The sequence below is a fragment of the Camarhynchus parvulus genome, chromosome 14 (assembly GCF_901933205.1).
Source record: "Camarhynchus parvulus chromosome 14, STF_HiC, whole genome shotgun sequence".
Taxonomy (NCBI): Eukaryota; Metazoa; Chordata; class Aves; order Passeriformes; family Thraupidae; genus Camarhynchus; species Camarhynchus parvulus.
Window position 1 is genome coordinate 9049264 of NC_044584.1, and position 18602 is coordinate 9067865.

Below are 18602 nucleotides of genomic sequence, written 5' to 3' on the forward strand. Positions count from 1 at the left end.
AGTTCTTGACCTGATTCTTTAATGTTTCTGCAAACATTGTTCATACTTTATTAATAACAACTATATGAAATGTGTGGTGGTGTAGAAGAGTGGCTGTCTTTGGGAATTACAGCTTTAATTTGGGTTGGTGAAGGAGGGGAGGATCTATGGATATGCAGGCCTGATTTTCCAATAAGAAGCATTTGAGTGGATTTGACAGCTTTCAACGTCATGGCTTAGTACAAATCTTTGAAAGTATGAAATGTATTACTAATAACAAATAACTTATGCTTTCTGACTTACTGAGAAGGATGTTTCCAGCCAAAAAAGACTAGAAACCAGCATGCCCTCCTCTAAAAGAATAACTGGGGTGGAGTTAGGCACAAGAATGGGCAGAATTGAGCAGCAGTGTCCAGGTTCTTCATTGAGCTTCTGATGGTGCCTCAGAGCACAGCTGGATGAGGGCTGCAGAGGAGACAGAGCCAAAGCCTTTCTGAGCTGTATAGCACTGATCTTCCAGTAAGAAACCTGGTGAAAAAGATCTGTAATAAAAAGAAGTGATCCTGACATTTAGTGAACTCATAAAGATCATTTGGGTCATATATTTTACATGTGAGAATATGCAGCTGGGAAAAGCTGCTGCCACTCCAAGCAGAAGCTGATATTTGTTTCTTTCCATGAGGGAAAATAGGAATTTTTCTGGAATGAAGTATTCAAAGTATCTTCTTGTGAGTTTATCATTGCATGTTAGATGTCAGAGAAGAATTTTTGTTCTCCCTCAAGACATTTGAACATGCCCACTTTTGATTTCTGTCACACAAAAATGTGAGTCCTCATTGTGCACTTAACATACCTCCTAGCTTAAAAGCACCAGCACATTGCAACTGCACTTTGGAAAAGAATTGTAAAAAAGATGATAAAGGTAAGATCTGGGCAAAAATATGGGAGCATTTTATGATTTTGACATATTTGGCAAGATTTTCATTTCTTGGACCTTAGTTCTGACCATGTATAAATGCTGACAAATCTGTAAGAAGAGAAGCTTTGTAGATCAAGAATGTCATGTTTCATTTTATATCAAATAATATTAAAAGCACACAAGGCCTGTCAATCTGGAGGCCATGTGAACAGTAGTATTTGCAAAAAAACAGTTAGAGCCTCTCACTAGCACAGTAATAGACCCCTGGGAGTAGGTCCTGCTCTGCTCTCCTCTTCCTCAGCTGCATTTCCAGCTTTCCCTTCAGTCCCACTGATTGCTGGGGGAAGGTCATGGTCCTGGGGCTCTGCTTCTTGCAGTTATGAAAAATTCAGAAGCTACAGTTGAAGGTAATTGTTGCTGTGGTTCTGTTTGGCAGAGAAAGCAAAGCATGGTGCTTCCTACCATGTGCCTTTTGCTGTAGGTACTGTCCAGTGATCAGAAGGGTCTTGAAATTGGGTAAGTAAAACTGCTGCTTGGTGGTGCTGTGTCTTGCATATCAGAGCTCAATATGAAATATTCTAAGAGTTGTCTAATACTTGATGTTGTAGTGCAAATAGAAAAGGACATTTTAATTGCATTTCATTTTTTTACTTTGCACCGTTTCTTCAAGAATCTTCAGCCGTTTGTTTTGGCAAACAAGCCATCTTCATAACAGCCAGGAAATGCAAGAACACAGATTTTTGGGAGATCTGTATTGCTCAGCCTGTTTAAAAGACAAGATTGTGAGGACCCAGAGAGCTTATCCCACAAACTGCCAATGCTGTAGTGCCTCTAGCAAGCAAATCTTGCCTTGTCCATGTGCTGTCCACCACACCAGCCTCTGCTTCCTGCTCAGCCTGGCATGTTCATCCCTGGATTTACATTATGTGATGAGTAAGTCTAGAAAAATCTCCTCCATTGTGCATTTTAAATTATTTATCTTAAATTATTAAGTGTGCAGTCAGTTCCTGAATTCCTGTAGCTGGTTGGAGCTGTGTGGGAAGATGTCATCTGGCACTTTATTCCCTTTTTGTCACTTGGTTGTGTACAGTTTTCAAATCTCAGCGTTGCTTGTATCTTAGGCAATCACATGGGCACAGATAGGACAAAATCGTGTCTTTGCCTCTGTTTGAATCAGTCTGCTGTGTTAATAAAAATGGCATCCCAGGCTAGAAGTAGCAGTGTGTACAGAATGACAAATTACATCTTCATCTGCCTGCACTAATCGCCTTCTAGTCGAGTTAATCTGCATTATGTGGCTCTGGCTAGCAGAATGCATGTCCTAAGAGAATGCTGAAGTCAGGACTTCAGGCAAAATAAAGGAACACTAATTACTTAGAATTGCTTAAAGCTGGAACTGTGCCTCTAATGGAAGTACTAATTACTCAAAATTTGACAGTGCAAGACTTTCCCTTTAATTTGGCTGACCCTTGCTATGGGTTGTGTATCTATTTGGTTCTCCACTGTCTGCCCACAATTTTAATTTGTTATCACCATTGTAAAATTACTGTGTAAATGAATTGTGTTTGTATTTGGAAAGGGCATCTTGGACTTGTTGAATGTGTAGTTTATTTCCTTATTTCCTGTCACTGGAAAATTGCTCTGCTGTGTTTCTCTTCATTTTAAAGCAAGGTGATTATTGACTCATCTCCCATTATTTCAAACAGCTTAGAAATGCACGTCTTTGGTTTTGAGCTTGGGGGTTTTGCTTTTCTTTTGTGGGTTTTTCTAAATTTTGCCATTGACTAAGGCAAAGTAAAAAACATTAAATCTACTCCCATTTCTGCAAATCAGTGTCAAAAACAGCAATCGTAAAAGAGATTTAAGTTGCAAAATCAAGCACTCAGAAAATTAGAAAACATAAGAATGGAAATTGTCTGTGTAATTTAAATTTTACTCCATGCATATATGGTAGGATGGAACTTCTTAATTATGTCATCAAGGCTGTGTTTTCCTTTGTGTGCAACTGGTAAGTTATTTATTCAGGGTTTTCCTTGCAGCTCTGCTGCTCTTCCCATTTTCAAAAGGTAGGTCTACAAAGCAGTCCCAAAGGCAGAGAAGTAACTTTGCAGTTGGGCTTTGATCCTGCACAGAAATAAATAGGAACTTTCCTGTTGCTTTGGTGTAGGAACTGGTCATAGATGTTTCATCACAAATGTTCCCTTTAAAACATGTTTTAATGTTCTGATTCATTTACAGTCAAAATACTGAATTGATGTTACTTAATTTAAATCCAGTTTTGTTGACATAAAACTTTCCAGTAGCTTATTCTGGTTTAGCCTTTGGTTTCCTTTTATGTCTTCCTTTCTGTACAGCTGAATGAGCTTGTTATTTCTGTCCCTGCAAATAGGAATATTAGTTGTTTACAGTGATTCCAGTCATACAAGGACACAATTAAATGTCCTTGCCTGTGCAGGACAAGCTCATTTTCACAATGATTTATAATTATGTTCTATTTTAAATTCTTCATAAGAACCTACATAGTCAACAACTTAAAGCGGTTTTAAATAATTATTATTTTAATATAAGGGTTTTTTCCCCTTCAAGGAGTATGGAATAGCAAACTAAATAAAACTAATTAGTAAATGGTGGGGGAAGGGCAAAGCAAAACAGTGGTTTATCTTTCTTTGTCAAAACAAAGCTGAATAAGAAGCTTGTGCTACTAAGAAACTGGTGTTGCAGACATAGAGGGAGGGCCCTCTGGGTACAAACAGAACACTCATACAGTTGCTCTTACTAATTTTTTTCCTTACATGCAGAAAATTTTTGGCATTCCCCAACAAAACCCACAAAAACACCTACGTCAAAAAGTTAAATAGGTTTCAAAACCAAATCCTTAAAGGTCAAGAAATGCCACATGTATATAAATGGCCAGAAGAATTAAAATTCTACCTCTCTGTGCCTCCAGCCTGGAGACTGAATGAAGGGGGATTGTGTTAGAGGCAAACAAGCAAAAACCTCTAAATTATGTGAGCACATAGTTAAAAGTGCCAGATACCCTTCTGTTCATAGGAAGGTGGAGTTACATTCCCTATTAGCTTTAGTTGTTCAGATTTTTTAATGAATATTTTCTGCTAATTGAAATATCACAGCTGTGGCAACTTGAATCTATTCTCTCCAAGGTCCCATGTGTATTTGATAAAATTGTGAGCCATGGGACACGGGATCTGTCACTCTTACTTGCTTACAAATAGCCAGACCAGCCATGGCACTGTGAAAATCATCATTTGCTGTTGAGCTCCTTTGGACCCAAAGGATGTTTGGCACTGTGTTTCCCTGTATTGGTCTGGAGGTACAACAGGCTTTGGCAGCATCCTTTGTACCAGCCAGGCTTGCTTAAGCTCCATGAAATTGCCCAAATCTGGCGCAGGGATGCTGCTGATGGAATTTGCCAGGCGAGCAGTGACGTGAGCCCGTGCAGCGCCGGGGTCCCAGCTGCTCAGCATGCTCAGCCCATGGCTTAGTGCCCTCCTTGCTGCCTGCTCTCACTCCTGAGCTGCTGGGAGTTGCCACCATTTTATTTGTCTGCTTTCCATGGGCTTAATTGGACTAAACAAACTGTTCTAAAGCTATCTGGAGAAATTCAAAACTTCAGCCACGCTGATGGTGTTTCTCTGGTAGCATAGATACTTGTAAACAGACTTTATGGGTTTCACATGGATTTCACAGGACCCTTTATTAGAAGCAGAGGCCCTTGCAGGATCCTGGAAAGGACTGATCAGCATCCTGATTTACCTTGTTAAACAGGACTGGTATTTCTGTGAGCTGTCACAAATAAATGCTCACAGATAGGCACAAGGACAGGCAGCCAGGAAACCATGTATGGGCATCAACTGTGCCAGAGGGCAGGGATGACAGCGGGGAATGTAACCTCCTGAAGTTCTCTGGTTAAGGCAGAACGCCACCTGGCACAAACCCTGGCTGCCAGAAGGTTAAAAATAACAAATAGCATCCCTATTACATAAGGAAATCTTTTGTCCCTGTTTAATGGGGCACTGTGATATGCCGGAAAGAATAAATATGGAGCTTCTCTGAAGTCTTGTGGTTAGTGCTTAGGGCCAAGCCAGCTGAAAATACCAGGGCTGATTGCAAGCAGGACCCTGTGTACAAGCTGCTGGCATTAAACAGGCAAAATCTGGGTGAAATTCCAGTGTCTAAGCATGCTCAGCAGCAGCCTTAGCCCAGTAACTGCACTGGTGGCACTTCCTTCAGTGCCAGGAAGGACTTCGGGTCCTGTTTTGTGGTGATGGTGTTACTACAATATAAATACAAAGGATTTGTGTGTCCAGAGCAGCCTCAGAACCCTCTGGAGGGCTGCAGTCCGTGAACCACTTCTGGGTTCTTGCAGGAAATGGATAATGGAGCAGCTGTGGAAGTTACTGTGGACGTTCTTCAAACTCACCCCAGCAGTGCCATCAACCTCACCTGCCTGCAGGTCCCTCCCAGCCCCATGAAGGAAGTGCCTGCTTTGGTTTCAGTTACAGGATGAACATGAAGTGTTGGTAATGCTCAGGAGACTCTGTCTGTGATGACCCTACAGCCTGTGTGCAAGCCACAACCTCCTGTTCCAGTGGCAGCTTGCAGGACTGTCAAGGCAGCTCTGATTTCCAGTTTGACTGCTCAGCTCTGCCTGCACCATCCTCCCCTTGGCTGTGGTCCCTCTCAGGTCAGTACAGCTGTTACTTGTAACCCTTACCAAAGATTCTTGGCAGCTTTCAGTGCCTGCTGTAAGCAGGAGCATTTGTCAGCAGATGGTCCTCACACTTCCCTTTTAGGTCCCCAGCTGTACCCACACCACCCCTGTGCACCCAACTGTGCTTCCACTTTCTGTCCTTGTGTGAAAATGTGCCTTCAGGGGCTTGGCACTTCAGCTAGGGTAGCAGGGAGCACTGAGGATTGAAAGATCTTGATCTTGTAGTTACAAGAATGGAACTATCCTTAAAATTTCCCCCACATTCCTTCAAGATGGCTCTGGATTTCCATCCCCCCAGCTGTCCCCTGGGGCCATGTCCCACCAAATAAATGCAGACCTTGCATCTGGATGTGCTTTTGTTTGGAAGAGATGAGGCCAGTCTGAACCTTATCCCAGACTGGGTGTCTTGTGGAAATTGAGAGAGGTGGTAGAAGTTATTTAAGCCCTTGTAGAAGTGCCTGAGATGTCTGAAAAGGAGCCTTCAAACAGAAGGTTTTCAGTGCCCTGGTAAGGCTGGGAGGCTCTGCCTCTTGTTTGAGCAGTGACACGGTTGGTGCTTTCCAGCATCCAGCCTGTGTGTCCCTCCTCTGGCTCCTGGGAGCAGGTTCCAGGCAGGATCATGGAGGGTCACTCTCTAGGCTGTCCCTTCCTGGAAACAAACCCTCACTGGCCAAATTACAGGGCTGTTCATGAGCCCCTCAGCAGTGGCAAGGGTGAACATGGTGAAGGAACAGTGGCACGGAGGTGCTGCTCTTAGAAATGATTAATTCCTTGTAGAGGACACACACCTCAGAACCCAGACCACTGTCAGATATTTTTATGATCAAAAAGAAGAAAACACTTTATATAATTTGTATTTCCAGTGCTTTTAATCTCAGAGATGGACATTCTGCAGTGGGCAGATGGTTGCATTATGAATATTGCACCAGCATCTTTCTTGCCTTCCTGTGCAAGCTCCTGAGTAGATTACAACTTAATTTAACTGATAGATGGAAAAGTTCAGCTGGCTGAATTAGCAAAGAAGATGAGGAGGAAGACAGCTCGTCAAAGTTAGGAAATAGATAAGTTAAAAATAAGCCAGGTATTGCTGTCTGGAGTCTAGGTCTGATAAAACTCATTCAGAAATTACCACCTGTGCAGCAATATGGCATGAAACAGCTCTCTGCTCTTTATTGTGTTACTCCTCTTTTGAGCAGCCAGGTCTGCCAGCTACAGAGCACAGAATGTGGAAGGAAAACTACAGCAAACTTGACAATTATTTCCAGAGATTCGTTCAGCCCTAGAAAATATTCATTGGCTCACTAAAAAAAAACCAGGGGTTCCCCCGTTGTTTTCTAAATCCTTTTTTTATTATTGCAGCTGTCTTTGGACAAAGGGAGGGGAAAAAAGTGACCGCAGAGAGCTCAGGGTACATCTTTGACATTGTTTAATGAGAAAACAGTGAGTGTTGTTGAATCACCCTGCTAACACAGAGCAGACAGAGCATCTCAGTTCATTTTTGTTTGGCTTTTGTTTTGAGGGGTCCGAGCAGAAGCTGAAAGGGTGGCAGGTGAGCCTGGGTTTGTGCTGTTCCCCACACTGCAGGTGGTTACTTCTCCAAGAGATTGAGGGGAATGTGACCAATGCTGTCTTTCTGCAGACAGCACATCCTCACTTTTCTGCTCTGCTTGTGACAGTGTCCCCCTCCTTGCTAATGGAACAGGATTGCAGCCAGCAGAATGGATCAATCAGCTTTTATTTGCATCATTGCTGTGGGTCCTGTCTCCCTCATGAAGTTGCTTTAATGGTCAAATTAAATTTTTGACTTTCTCTACAGCTGAAGGCATTGGTCGTTTCAATTGTCCAGAGGAACACTCCAGAGGGTGCTGGGTGGGCTCCTCACTGGTCCTGGAAAAGAGCACCTGAGTGCAGGTAATGGGGAACAGAAAACTCATGTTTTAGACAGAAACTGTCTAAAACTCATGTTTATACAGAAAACCAATTCCACTGTAATGTGGAACTGTGTGCTGACTGAAACTGGCAACAGCAGCACACGTGCCACAGAAGTTGCTGATGCTTGTAATTATTTCTTTTTTTAGGACTGAAAGGTGTTTCCAGTTCAACCAGTTACAGGAGGGTAATTATTGATCCCATAAAACTTTTTGTCACTGAGATTTGAAAATGACAAAATACCAAACGCTGGTGCCACAGCCCCATGGATTAAAACGTGCTGCAGCTTTTCAGAGTGATTTTTTAATATGTGGAAATGATAAAATAGTTGTCTCAGAGGAAAACAGACAGATGTCTCAGCTGGCTTATCTAGAAAATCCTGCCATTTCTCTCAGACATGACCTTTACCTAGGTCATCCTGCCTTTTTTGCAACTCAGCTGGATCATTCTGATGGGCACCAGCTTGACATAACCTTGAAATGGGTTCAAAATCTGGCCCAAGCTGTTTTGTGGATAGAAGAAAGTAAAATGCTTGTAGTCCCTTTCTGATTGTCAGGATGCTAAGGCTGTAATTCAAGTCATTAGGCTTAGTGTATAAAGCCCTTCATAATCCAAGTCTTAAGAACCTGAAAGGTCGCTTGTGGTCCAGTAATCCTGAATAGTAAATGTGATGAGCTGGCAGTGACTGTCCTGATCCTAAAGCATCTCTCCAAATAAAGGCTGGTCTCTGCCCCACAAGCATATGCACATTATTTCCAGATGAGCCAAGAGGCTGGGCAAGGAGTAAGCAGCTTGCCTGCTGAACAGCTTTGTGCAACACTGATTGGTTTGAAATTATTTCATTAACTGGACTGAAGGAGTAGACGAGAGGATGCTGGAGGTTTTAAGGACACACCCTGCTCTGGCTGCAGTGCTGCACTGGAGAGGGCTTTGCTCGTCACCAAGATCCCTCAAACCCTCCCCAAAATCTGCCAGTGCAGCTGCTCATGGGAATGAAATGAGCAGAGGTTGCTCATGATAGGAATGGCAGCACAGAGCAGGGGGTTGGTGCCTGGCAGTGCAGGATGGCAGCATGCCAGGAGCCCCAGGGTAGTTCTGTGGGAGGAAAGGACAGATGTGCAGGATGCAGGCATGGACTGATGGCATAATCTACAGGGTCAGTTAAAGATGAGCATTTAAGGAGCTCAGTCCTTTACTCACCTTCTTGATATCTCCTCAGGGAGGTGCCAGAGAGGTAAAGAAATGGGGGACTGGGAACATTGAACCACTTATGGGACCACTTGTAGGGTCCCCTCTTGGTGCCTGACGCTCCTTTTCATGCCTGTTTTTGTGCTGAGGGCAGTTAGATGTCAGCTGAAAGTAGGGCCACATGACTTTGTTTTTCCTCTTAAATGTCTCCTTGCCTTTCAATTTGTTCAGTATTTGAACTGATTTTCATCTTTATATTGTATTTATTTAGTGGTGCTCTGGATATGGTTATTTTTGTGCCCTGAAGGGCCTACTTTGCCATTCCATTTTAATCTATAACTTCTATTAACATCAAGGCTTGCTGCATGCATAAAGGGGCGCTGAATAGCTAAACTGTACTTAAATACCTGTGACCTCTTGGCTCTTCCATATGGAATGATTATTAATGCTTTGTCCTTGCTGTGTTTCATCAGAAGATGCTGCCACACCAGGCAGAACTGGGGAGGTCTGATCATCCCTTTATTACAGATGGGTAAAACAGAGGAAAAGAGATTAAAAGATTTGCCAGGAACACAGAGCAATCAGTGGCTGTGCTGAAAATAGAAACCAGGCTCCTGGTTTCCATTCCCCAAATCTGTCCTCTAGACAACACTATATTAAAAATGTAAATGCAAACATAGACAATCTTTCCTTTTTCAGACCTTTCCTGTGAACATTTTGTGTCCTTTTGACTCTGTTTCACAGAATAACCTGGTAGCATTTGGACCAAAGAACCAGGAGCTGTCTGGGCTGAACTCACTGGATGCTGCTAAGGGAACTGGACTGGACCACCAAAACCTCAGAGTGACCAAAGAGCTCATGGCAGAAGGTGGGAGGAGACTTGTGTCTATTTTCAGGCAGAAAAGTATTCAGTAGTTGTAGGCTACTGTTCAAAATACTTTGATTACTGTATTTAAGGAAGCCAAAAGTGATACTGTTGTGACAGCCAGTCCCTCAGCCTTTGTATTCTAGAAAATATTCTCCCTTGTGATGCACCACAGATCCAAAGCTGGCAGCAGAAGGACATGCAGGCATGTTAACTGTTTGCTATTAAGTCTGCAGATGATGGGTAAATCAAACACAACTGAGGTTTGAAATGCACAGCCAGAAGGGAGGAGTGAATTGGGTCTCACTGAGGAATGGCACAGCTGCAGGGCCTCCTGCTCTTCACAACAGAGATGCTGGCCGTGCCATTACTGGGCTCATTCCTTTGGGCTTGGCCCAGCTTTATTTCTGTTCCCATATTGTTCCTCCATGCTGTAAACAGGCTTGATGATCAAAAAAATAAAAATAGCATATGGATGCAACCCAACCAAACAGCCAGAGTAAACTTCATGGGAGAAACTGGATTTAGAAATGCACCCCTGAGTCATGCCAAAGAGTCCACGTTAAAGGCTTTTTAAAGAAGCAATTAGAAAGCAGTTCTCCTTTTAAAGATACTTCCCAGAGCTTATTACAGGGACAGAACATGCAAATTAGGGCTAAATTCTGCCTGTCTCCCTCATGTGCATGTCTTTGTGTGAGTAGGGTTGGAGATGTGGCTGCACTCATTCAGACCCCACAGTGACAGGGGCTCACTGCTGTGTCCAGAGGAACTGGGAATCCAGAGGGAACGTGGACACATCATCACTGGGACACCTGACAGGGAAAGTGAGGGTTGTTGGAGCCTCTTACGGACTGACCCCACTGATTCAAGCCCTGAATTCCTGCTGTTGTTACTGGCAAGCTTAAAATAAACATTGGGGAAACTCAGCTGTAGTCAAAGGGATGAGAGTTGGCCTTGCTGGAGTTGCTGCATCTTCCCTGAGGCATCTCATCCCAGAACTCAGGACCCTCTGAATCCCTTTCCATTCCACAGAAGCCCAAAATAAGTGAGGTGAGATGTCTGAGGATTTGTGGGACCAAGGGTCGCTCATCTGCCCAGAGAGTGGGGACATGGTGGGGAGGTGGCAGTGTCTCCTTGAGGCTCACAGGCCTGGGGTAAGGGTTCAGCTCACCTGTACAGGTGTGCTCAACCTTGAATATTTTAGTGTCTGGGAAAAGCCTCTTTAGAAAAGATCTTCTGTGTCATCTTCATGCTCACTGTTGAAATCGTAGCTAGAAAAAAGCAGTTTTCATTAGCAAAACTGTTGCCTTCTGCCATTTCTGCTGGCTTAGGAGGGCAAAGTCTCCCTGCTGAAGACTGAATGTGATGCAGTTTTCAATGTTCAGCTCAGCAGCTTCTGAAATACATCCACATTTTGTGAGGTTAATAACGCTGTAGTCACCAATGCTGAATTTTTTACTGGTTCAGGCCATATGTCTCTGACCTAATTAGACATTTACTGGCTAATGGTTTATGAAGCAAAGCTCTGAGGGTTTTGTGTCTGGTTCCTGAAGAGTCAGTCAAGATGGAAATGCAGCTGCCTGGTGCTGTGCTCCTGCTTTGAAAGGGGCAAGTGCCTCGTTCACTCACTGCAGGCTGATGCCTGTCCTTGCTGTTAACCAGGGCAGATAATACTGATACATTTTAACTTAAAATTAGTGATTGGATTAAATAGTAATCTGTAACCTCCAGAAGAGCACTGTGCCCCTTTGGCTGGTGATGGTGCGCGTGATCCATTAGCATTTCTGAACCTCACAATTTGGAAATCCCTGAAACGCTTCCAGGGCAGTCAGGGTTGGTTTAAAGCAGCTCTTAGGTGGAGATGAGCTCATTTCTCAGTATTACCACTGAGACCACAGGTATAAAATCACAGGCTGGATTTTGCAACTGCAAATCATGTTTCAAGGGCTTCATGGGTGATAAAATACCCAAATTGTGATAGATTTTGTTACTTTATTACCTGCTGGGGGCACATTTACTCTGTCACCCCTTTTGGTGCACCTGTTAGTGGTGACTGGTTCTGATCATGTTTCTGTCAGTCTCATGTGGTCTTTGAACCAATCTTTTCCCTTTTCCATTTGGATTTTTATTCTCTAAGTCAGGGATAATGGCACTTCTTTAGCTGGAGTGCACTTCACGTTCAAGTGAAGGATGCAGTGCTGCTGCTGAAATGTGTCACAGACCCCATGCAGTGAGAAAGAGGATGGGGCTTTTTAAAGAAAATTTACATAGGGCTTTAGAAGCTGGTATCATACTTAACACCATTTAAACACTTTAACTTTCCTTTGACAGGTGCCTGACCTGCACCTCAGGACAGAAAACCCAAAATCTCCCAAACCCAGCAGGAGCTGCTTCCCCCAAACTCCGTTCCGAGACCTGAGTTCACAATAGGCAGCTCCAGCCTGGAAGGCAAAGCTTGCACATGGATTAATGGCTTAAAGGAGCCTGCTGGGTTCAGGGTCAGCAGCAGTTTGGCTGTGGAAGGCTCAGAGGGGATGGAGGGTGGGTTTGGGGGGTGGATTTGGGCCAGAGCTTGGTCAGGGCTGTCCGTGCTCAGCTGCACCAGGCAGTCCCAGCTGTCGGCACGTGTTAATTAGCTGAGGAGAAGGCTCCAGGGCAGCTTGTGCTGCTTCAAAGGGCCCTTCAGGGAAACATCTAAAACACAGCTTGCAAGAAAAATAAATGAAGGAGGGCTCAGTTTTTTCCTGTGGCTGCCTGCAAGCTGTGGCCATGGGCAGAGAGTGCTGCTGAGGCCACCCAGGCCGGAGCTGTGGCTCCTTCCCAGTGACCTGTCCAGAGCCCCCAGGCTCCCTGCAGAGCCCCAGCACACAGCCCCAGCACCCCTGGCCTTGCTTAGAGGCCTGTGCAGGGACAGCAGGGGAGGGAAAGGCCACTTTTGAGGATGTAACCTGTCAAACCCCTGCCTTGTCCTCTTGGCCAGGCAGTTTGGGGTGCAGCACATGGGGCTGTGCAGGTGGAAGGCTCTGCCTGCTCCTGGTTTTGGGTTTCTGTGGAAGAGCTGCCAGCCTCAGGCTCTGTCCATGTCCCCAGCCCCACCTGCTCTTGGCTGGCTCCAAGGTGCAGGGAGGGAGACCTCAGTTTCTGCTCTCTGATCCTCTTTGTCCAAGAGTGTCTGATTTGGACGGGCTCAATCTCCAAATAATTCTACACAGCCCAAGGAATAACTTTCCTTCCCAGCTGCAGCCCTGGGGGTGGTTCAGTCCCAGAGCTCTCTGTCTTTTCTTCTGGGCTTCCCTTTCTGTGACTTCTCTTGTGACTTGTGACATGACCCTGCCCTGACAGGGGAAGTTTTGATTTCTTTTTGAGAGATCATTTACTCCTAGATAAACATTAATTTTCATTTTAATTTTTAACCTGCGTCTCTGAGGTGACAATGCTTTTGTAGGCCATGCAAGAAGCTGTTATCTTTGCCCACCTTTGCCTCTTTCATTTGCTTCACCCAGCAGGTAATGAGTAACCTGTCCTGCTGAGGGCTGGCAGAGGTGGTCTCACTGCTTCCTTCTCCATTTTCTTTGGAAATCATAAACATATTTTTAGTATCAGAGTGACATGTGCCTGCCCCTTGCTTTTGGTAATTCTCACGTTGTGTGACAATACCATTGCTGCAGTGTGCCCTGCTTTACCTCTTCTCTGCATGGACTTCCCAAAAATGCTGATGGGGAAGGGAAGGAGCTGAGGCAGCCCCAGAGTGGGGCTCCAGGCACAAGGGCTCATTCACAGCAGCCTGACACACACCCTGGGGCTGACTGGGGCCACAGCCCTGTCTCCTCAAAGCCACACAGGCAGGTCCTTGTCCAGGCAGGGAGGTGGATGTGCATGTCCAGACTCCCAGGCTCCTGCTCTCACCACAGATGCTGTTGTTGGTGACACACGTGGGTTTGGGGTGTTCCTGGGTGGTGCAGAGGGCTGCAGCAAGCTGAGGTCACGTCCTTTCCAGTCAGCCCAGGTCCCTCCTGAGATGGGGAGAGAGATCAGCCTTAAATGGGGGTGCTTGTGTCAGTGCAGGTGTGACCCTTCCTGCCCCTTGGAACAATCCCAAAGCACCTTAAAGGCTGATACCATCTCAGAGCAACATCCTTGGGATCTGAAGGAACTCAAACAAAACAGAAGTCAAATGCTTTTTCCCTGCTTAGGGGACATTGTGAGATCAGGGTAATTCTCCTAAAGTGCTGTGTTGTTCCACTGCCAGGTGCTGCCACAAGGCCACTCTTACCCACCCAGCAGGACTTGTCACTCCCCCTGGTGACCTCCACACTCTGATTTCTCTCTCCTCTAGGTTGCAGAGAGGCACAGCCTGGTGTTCCCTGTCCTTTTGGGGTTTCCAGAGGTGGTGCTGGCTGGCAGGAAGGACACACAGAGCAGCTGTCTCCATGTTCTGTCACATCCAGCATGGACATGGGACAGGTAGAACAGATAAGGATGTGTTGGCTGTGCTGCTTCTCAAACCTGTTGTTACAATTGCAAGGGTCTGTGAGAGGCTTGAGCTGAACCTTGAGCTCTGCCCTCATTGCCAGGGCTACTCTTATAGGGCTTAGGGAACTTCTTTTTTTTTAGGAGAAATATATCTGGGTGTCTTTTTGTTTCTCTTATCAGTTTTTTTGCTTTTAGTGGCTCTTGGATCACATTTCAAGGTGGTATTTTCCTTTTTTTCTGTGGTGTAGAGGGAAGAAAATTATTTTTGACAACACAAAGGCTGAGGTCCTTATGCAATCCCCTGAGCAGTTACTGGGAGTTCAGACAGAGCATGGATCACGATGACTCATGATAAAGGCTGCAAGAACTGGCAGGAGTGCAGTAGCACAGGCTGTTTGTACCTCAAACAATTAGTTCTGTAAACAGATTTTTGTCATGTTAAAAACGAACACATTGCCCAAGACCAGACATTGGAAAACAATGAAGGGAATCATCCAAGGCTGAATGAGAAAGATTTGATGACCTAATATGTATAGAATGCATGCACATGTGTGTCAGGGGGTTCATGTGTTGCTAAGAGGGAGGCCCAGTGTGAGGAAGGGTCCCCTGTGCTATTTCCCAGTGACTGGGTGAAGATCCTGGCTGTGCTCAGCCCTCCTGGGAAGGGAGATTTCTGCTCTCTACCCAGACACCTCCGTGCCCTCCCGACTGAGCATTTTTTTGGCTGCAGGTTCAGCCAGCTGGGGGAGGGAGTTCCCCAGCTGTCAGCAGAGGTGCCTCCCTGCCACCCCTGCTGTCCCCCTGCAGTTTATCCTCTAAACCACAAGTGGTTCAGTGAAATCCCTTGTCCTGTTCACAACAGGGATGGAGCAGTGGCATCTGCTGTCTCTGAAACAGCTGGGTCATTTTGCTAAGGAAAAACAAGTCAGCCTGAGACAAATCCCATGCATTGAGCTTCTCCCTGTGTCAGGCTGCAGGGACAGAGCCATAAACAAGCCAAACCCAGAGCTTTGGTGTGAGCAGCACACAACTGCCTGAAATAATGCCTCCTGCCCAGAAAGATTCTGCATACGTGGGATTTCTGGGGGGAATTTGTTTGTTTCTTTAATTTTGTCAGTATTTTTGCCAGAATAAACCACAAAGTACCAGCATGCTCTATTTCCTAGGATTTTCAGTCCAAGCAAGGCTAAGGTGGAAGACAGGAGGAATCAGGTTTTTTTTTCATATCCAGAGTTCCTTTCTTTAAAAACAGACCAGTAATAAAACTACTGAAAAACTGATTTTATTTGTGGATGTAGAAAGAAAAGCTCGTTCCAGTTATTTTCTGCTGGATGCTCTGTGAATGTCCAGAATTAACCTCTTGTCTAAGGCACAATTGCAAGTGTATTTGAGGGTTTCTAGGTTCAGGTTTAGCAGAAATCAGCAAAAATTCTAGCCACTTAGCAAGAGCAAGAGATTTGTGAATCTTATTCTGCAGCCAGTTCATCTACAACATTGAGAAATGGTGTAAGTAACTTCCCTGCACATAAAATGCAGCTGCTTATTGTGCTGTGAAATTTAACAATGCTGAGTGTAATTGATTTATAATTCATGTGAAAGATAAAATCAATGATCTAAATTCAAAACAGAAGTGTTTTGGCTTACTAAACCTTTGGAGTTTTCTTGATGAAATGCTTTATCTTTTTGCTTTATTACCTCTTTAAAAATGTAATTTCATTGTTTCATGAGTTTACTATCACTTTCTCTTAATTGTATTTTTTTAATTCATGGTTATAGGCTCTATCTAGACAAGTCTGATAGGCCCCATTCATTTCTGTAGAGGATTTTAACTAAGAGGACGCCCTTTGATACATTAAAATTTTTTAGTTACCAAGAAAGAGATTTCAACTACATCATCTGGTTGCTCGCATAAATGATGCCTCCATTAAGATACTTGAGTGTTACAAGGTAATGGGTGAGTTTAATTTTTTTTTGTGATTCCTTTTTTCCTCTTTTCTTTTTAGTTGTTTAATTTCTACCCATTCCTTGGATTTCTCCTCAAACCTGCCAGGATGATACAGAAAAATGTAGAAGAGGTGGGTGTGATCATAAAGAAATGCCTCAAGGAAAGGAAAGGGAGCATTAATGAGAACACCCTGATGAGCTACACTGATGCTTTGGTATTCAAACAAGAGCTATTTTAACCATATGGTGATTCCTGGTGCTCTATTCAGAGATGCTGATGAGATTATTGTGTGATGAACATGCTCTGTGACAGTTTGTATGGAAATATTTAAATTTTGGGTAATCGTCCTCCTATTTGAGTACATTCAATACTTCATACTGAAGGAAAAGCAAGACAAATTTTGTCATCAGCTGCCAGCTACAGTGCATTCCTTGCTGGAGAGTGGAGAGAGGCAATGTCACTTTTCCAGCTCTCCCCAGGCAGGCACATCCCTCCCTACAGGCATGGCAAGAGGCAGCAGAGTTACAGCGATGAGAAATTCCTATGGCATTTGTGCAAAGCCCTCACCAGCTCCCACGTGGTGGATTTCACAACAGGAGCACTTGTGTGGGAGTCTGGACCAGCCTGTGTTTGCCCTTTTCCTCCAAGTGTTTGCATCCACATTCCTGAGCCGGGCAGTGGCTGGGGAAAGTGTTTCCCACCAGCAGCAGGAGGCAGGACAGTGGAGCTGATGTGTCAGGGGTGCCCTGAGTCTTCATGGCTCTCCTGTGGCTCCTAGAAAGGCCTGGAACACCCACAGAGACAAATTCCAGCTCCTCCACTTAGGTATTCTGCACCTCTCATCAAATTTCTGCCTTCTCAGGATCCACAGGTAGTGGTTGGAAATCCTGAGCTGGTCATACCACTGCCTAGACAGATAAATGCCATGTGGTGATGAAAAATGGATGAAATTTGTGCAATTGGTTCATTTTGGGGTGTCAAAATCTCAAGTGTGCAAATATTTCTCCTGAAAACTGAAAAAATTCTGGGCTGAAATGTCAATAAGATGCAACTTGTCACTTGTCACTCACCTGCATCCCACTGTAATGTCTCTGGAGCCTGGGTTACCTGTCCTAGTTCTCTCTTTTTATGCTAGAAGTGCTTTTTTTTCTTCATATATCCCTAATAAAAGCAATACATGTTTTCTTTCTGCAGATCATGGTGCTCCTGTGTTCACTTTGCTCATGGCTGGCACTCAAACAGCACCCACAGCATTGCAATGGGGCCTCCTGCTGCTGCTGCTGCTGCTGAAGGACCCCCAGAGTCAAAGTAAGGTTTTGCTTTGCTTACCCAGTGTGCTGAAGTGTCCTGCAGTGAGTTTGTAAGTGATGCTCACCTCTAAAAGCTTCATAGGCTCTCATGTGTGCTAGAGCATCCAAAATCTGGGTGCTGTCCACCTCCATCCAAGCACTGAATGCTGCCATTCCAGACCAAAGCCTCTGAGGGGTTGTTCTCTACCCCAGGGGCTGCAGATCTCCTGTCCTGGGGTATTCCAACCACATTCAGCAGGAGCTGGGGTTCACAGGTGTTTTACCACTGTGCCTTTCCTTTGCCCTGCAGAAAAGGGTGACACAGAGACTGAGTTCTGGCTGCTTCCCTGCCTCTGAGATGGCATCTCCCAATGCAGTGATCCATGAGGTGTGGAGATCCATCCCTCTCCTGCCCCAGGTTCCTGGTGCACCTCCCTTTAAAGGCTGCTGCATCCCCGGGGCACTTGCTGCTCTCCAGATGAAGGGGTGCAGCTCACCACAGGGCAGAAAGCACCAGGAGTGAGCAAGCCTCAAGCACAGGGCTTTTGGAGGGGAAGAGCCAGTTCCCTACTCCCTCATCTCCTCTGAGTCCAGTCCCATGCCAGTGTGACTTCAGGGTTGGGCACACTTCCCTTTTCCCACAGCTCATAACCTGGAGTGTGCTCCTTGTTCCCTTCCCTCCCTGCAGAGCAGTGCTGCCTCTGGGCCACCAGGACATTGCCTCTGCCTTGCTGGGGGCAGCTGGGCACCAAGGGAGCCTGGCCCATGTCTGTCCTCTGCTCCATCACTGGGCAGCAGCCAACAACTGCTGTAGCTTGATCACAGGATTGATTAGGTTGGAAAAGACCTTAATGAGGTCTTACCATCAACTCAGCACCACCACCATGTTCAGCACTGAGCCATGTCCTCATGAGCTGTATCCATGTGGTTTTGGAACACTCCAGTGCACCTCTGGGTTTCCCCCACCCTGCTGGGTTAGGGCCAGGTCACAGATTAGTCAGGAATTCCAGTGAACTGGGTATCTGCCCTGGTGAAGGCTCTTACTGGCAGGTGCAAGCCCAGGAATCGGCTCTTCAGAGGAAGAACTTGGCTGCCAGACACAGCCCAAGGGGAGGAATGCTGAGTGGGCAGGCCAGGAGCTTGCAACATCCATACATGCTGCAGCAGAGCATGGCTGTGCTGTGGGGAAGGGCAGGGACCCCCTGCTCACCCCTGGGCTGCTGGTTAAAACAGGGAAAATGGGAGATGCCAGATGAATTTAAGCCCAGCCATTCCCTGCACAC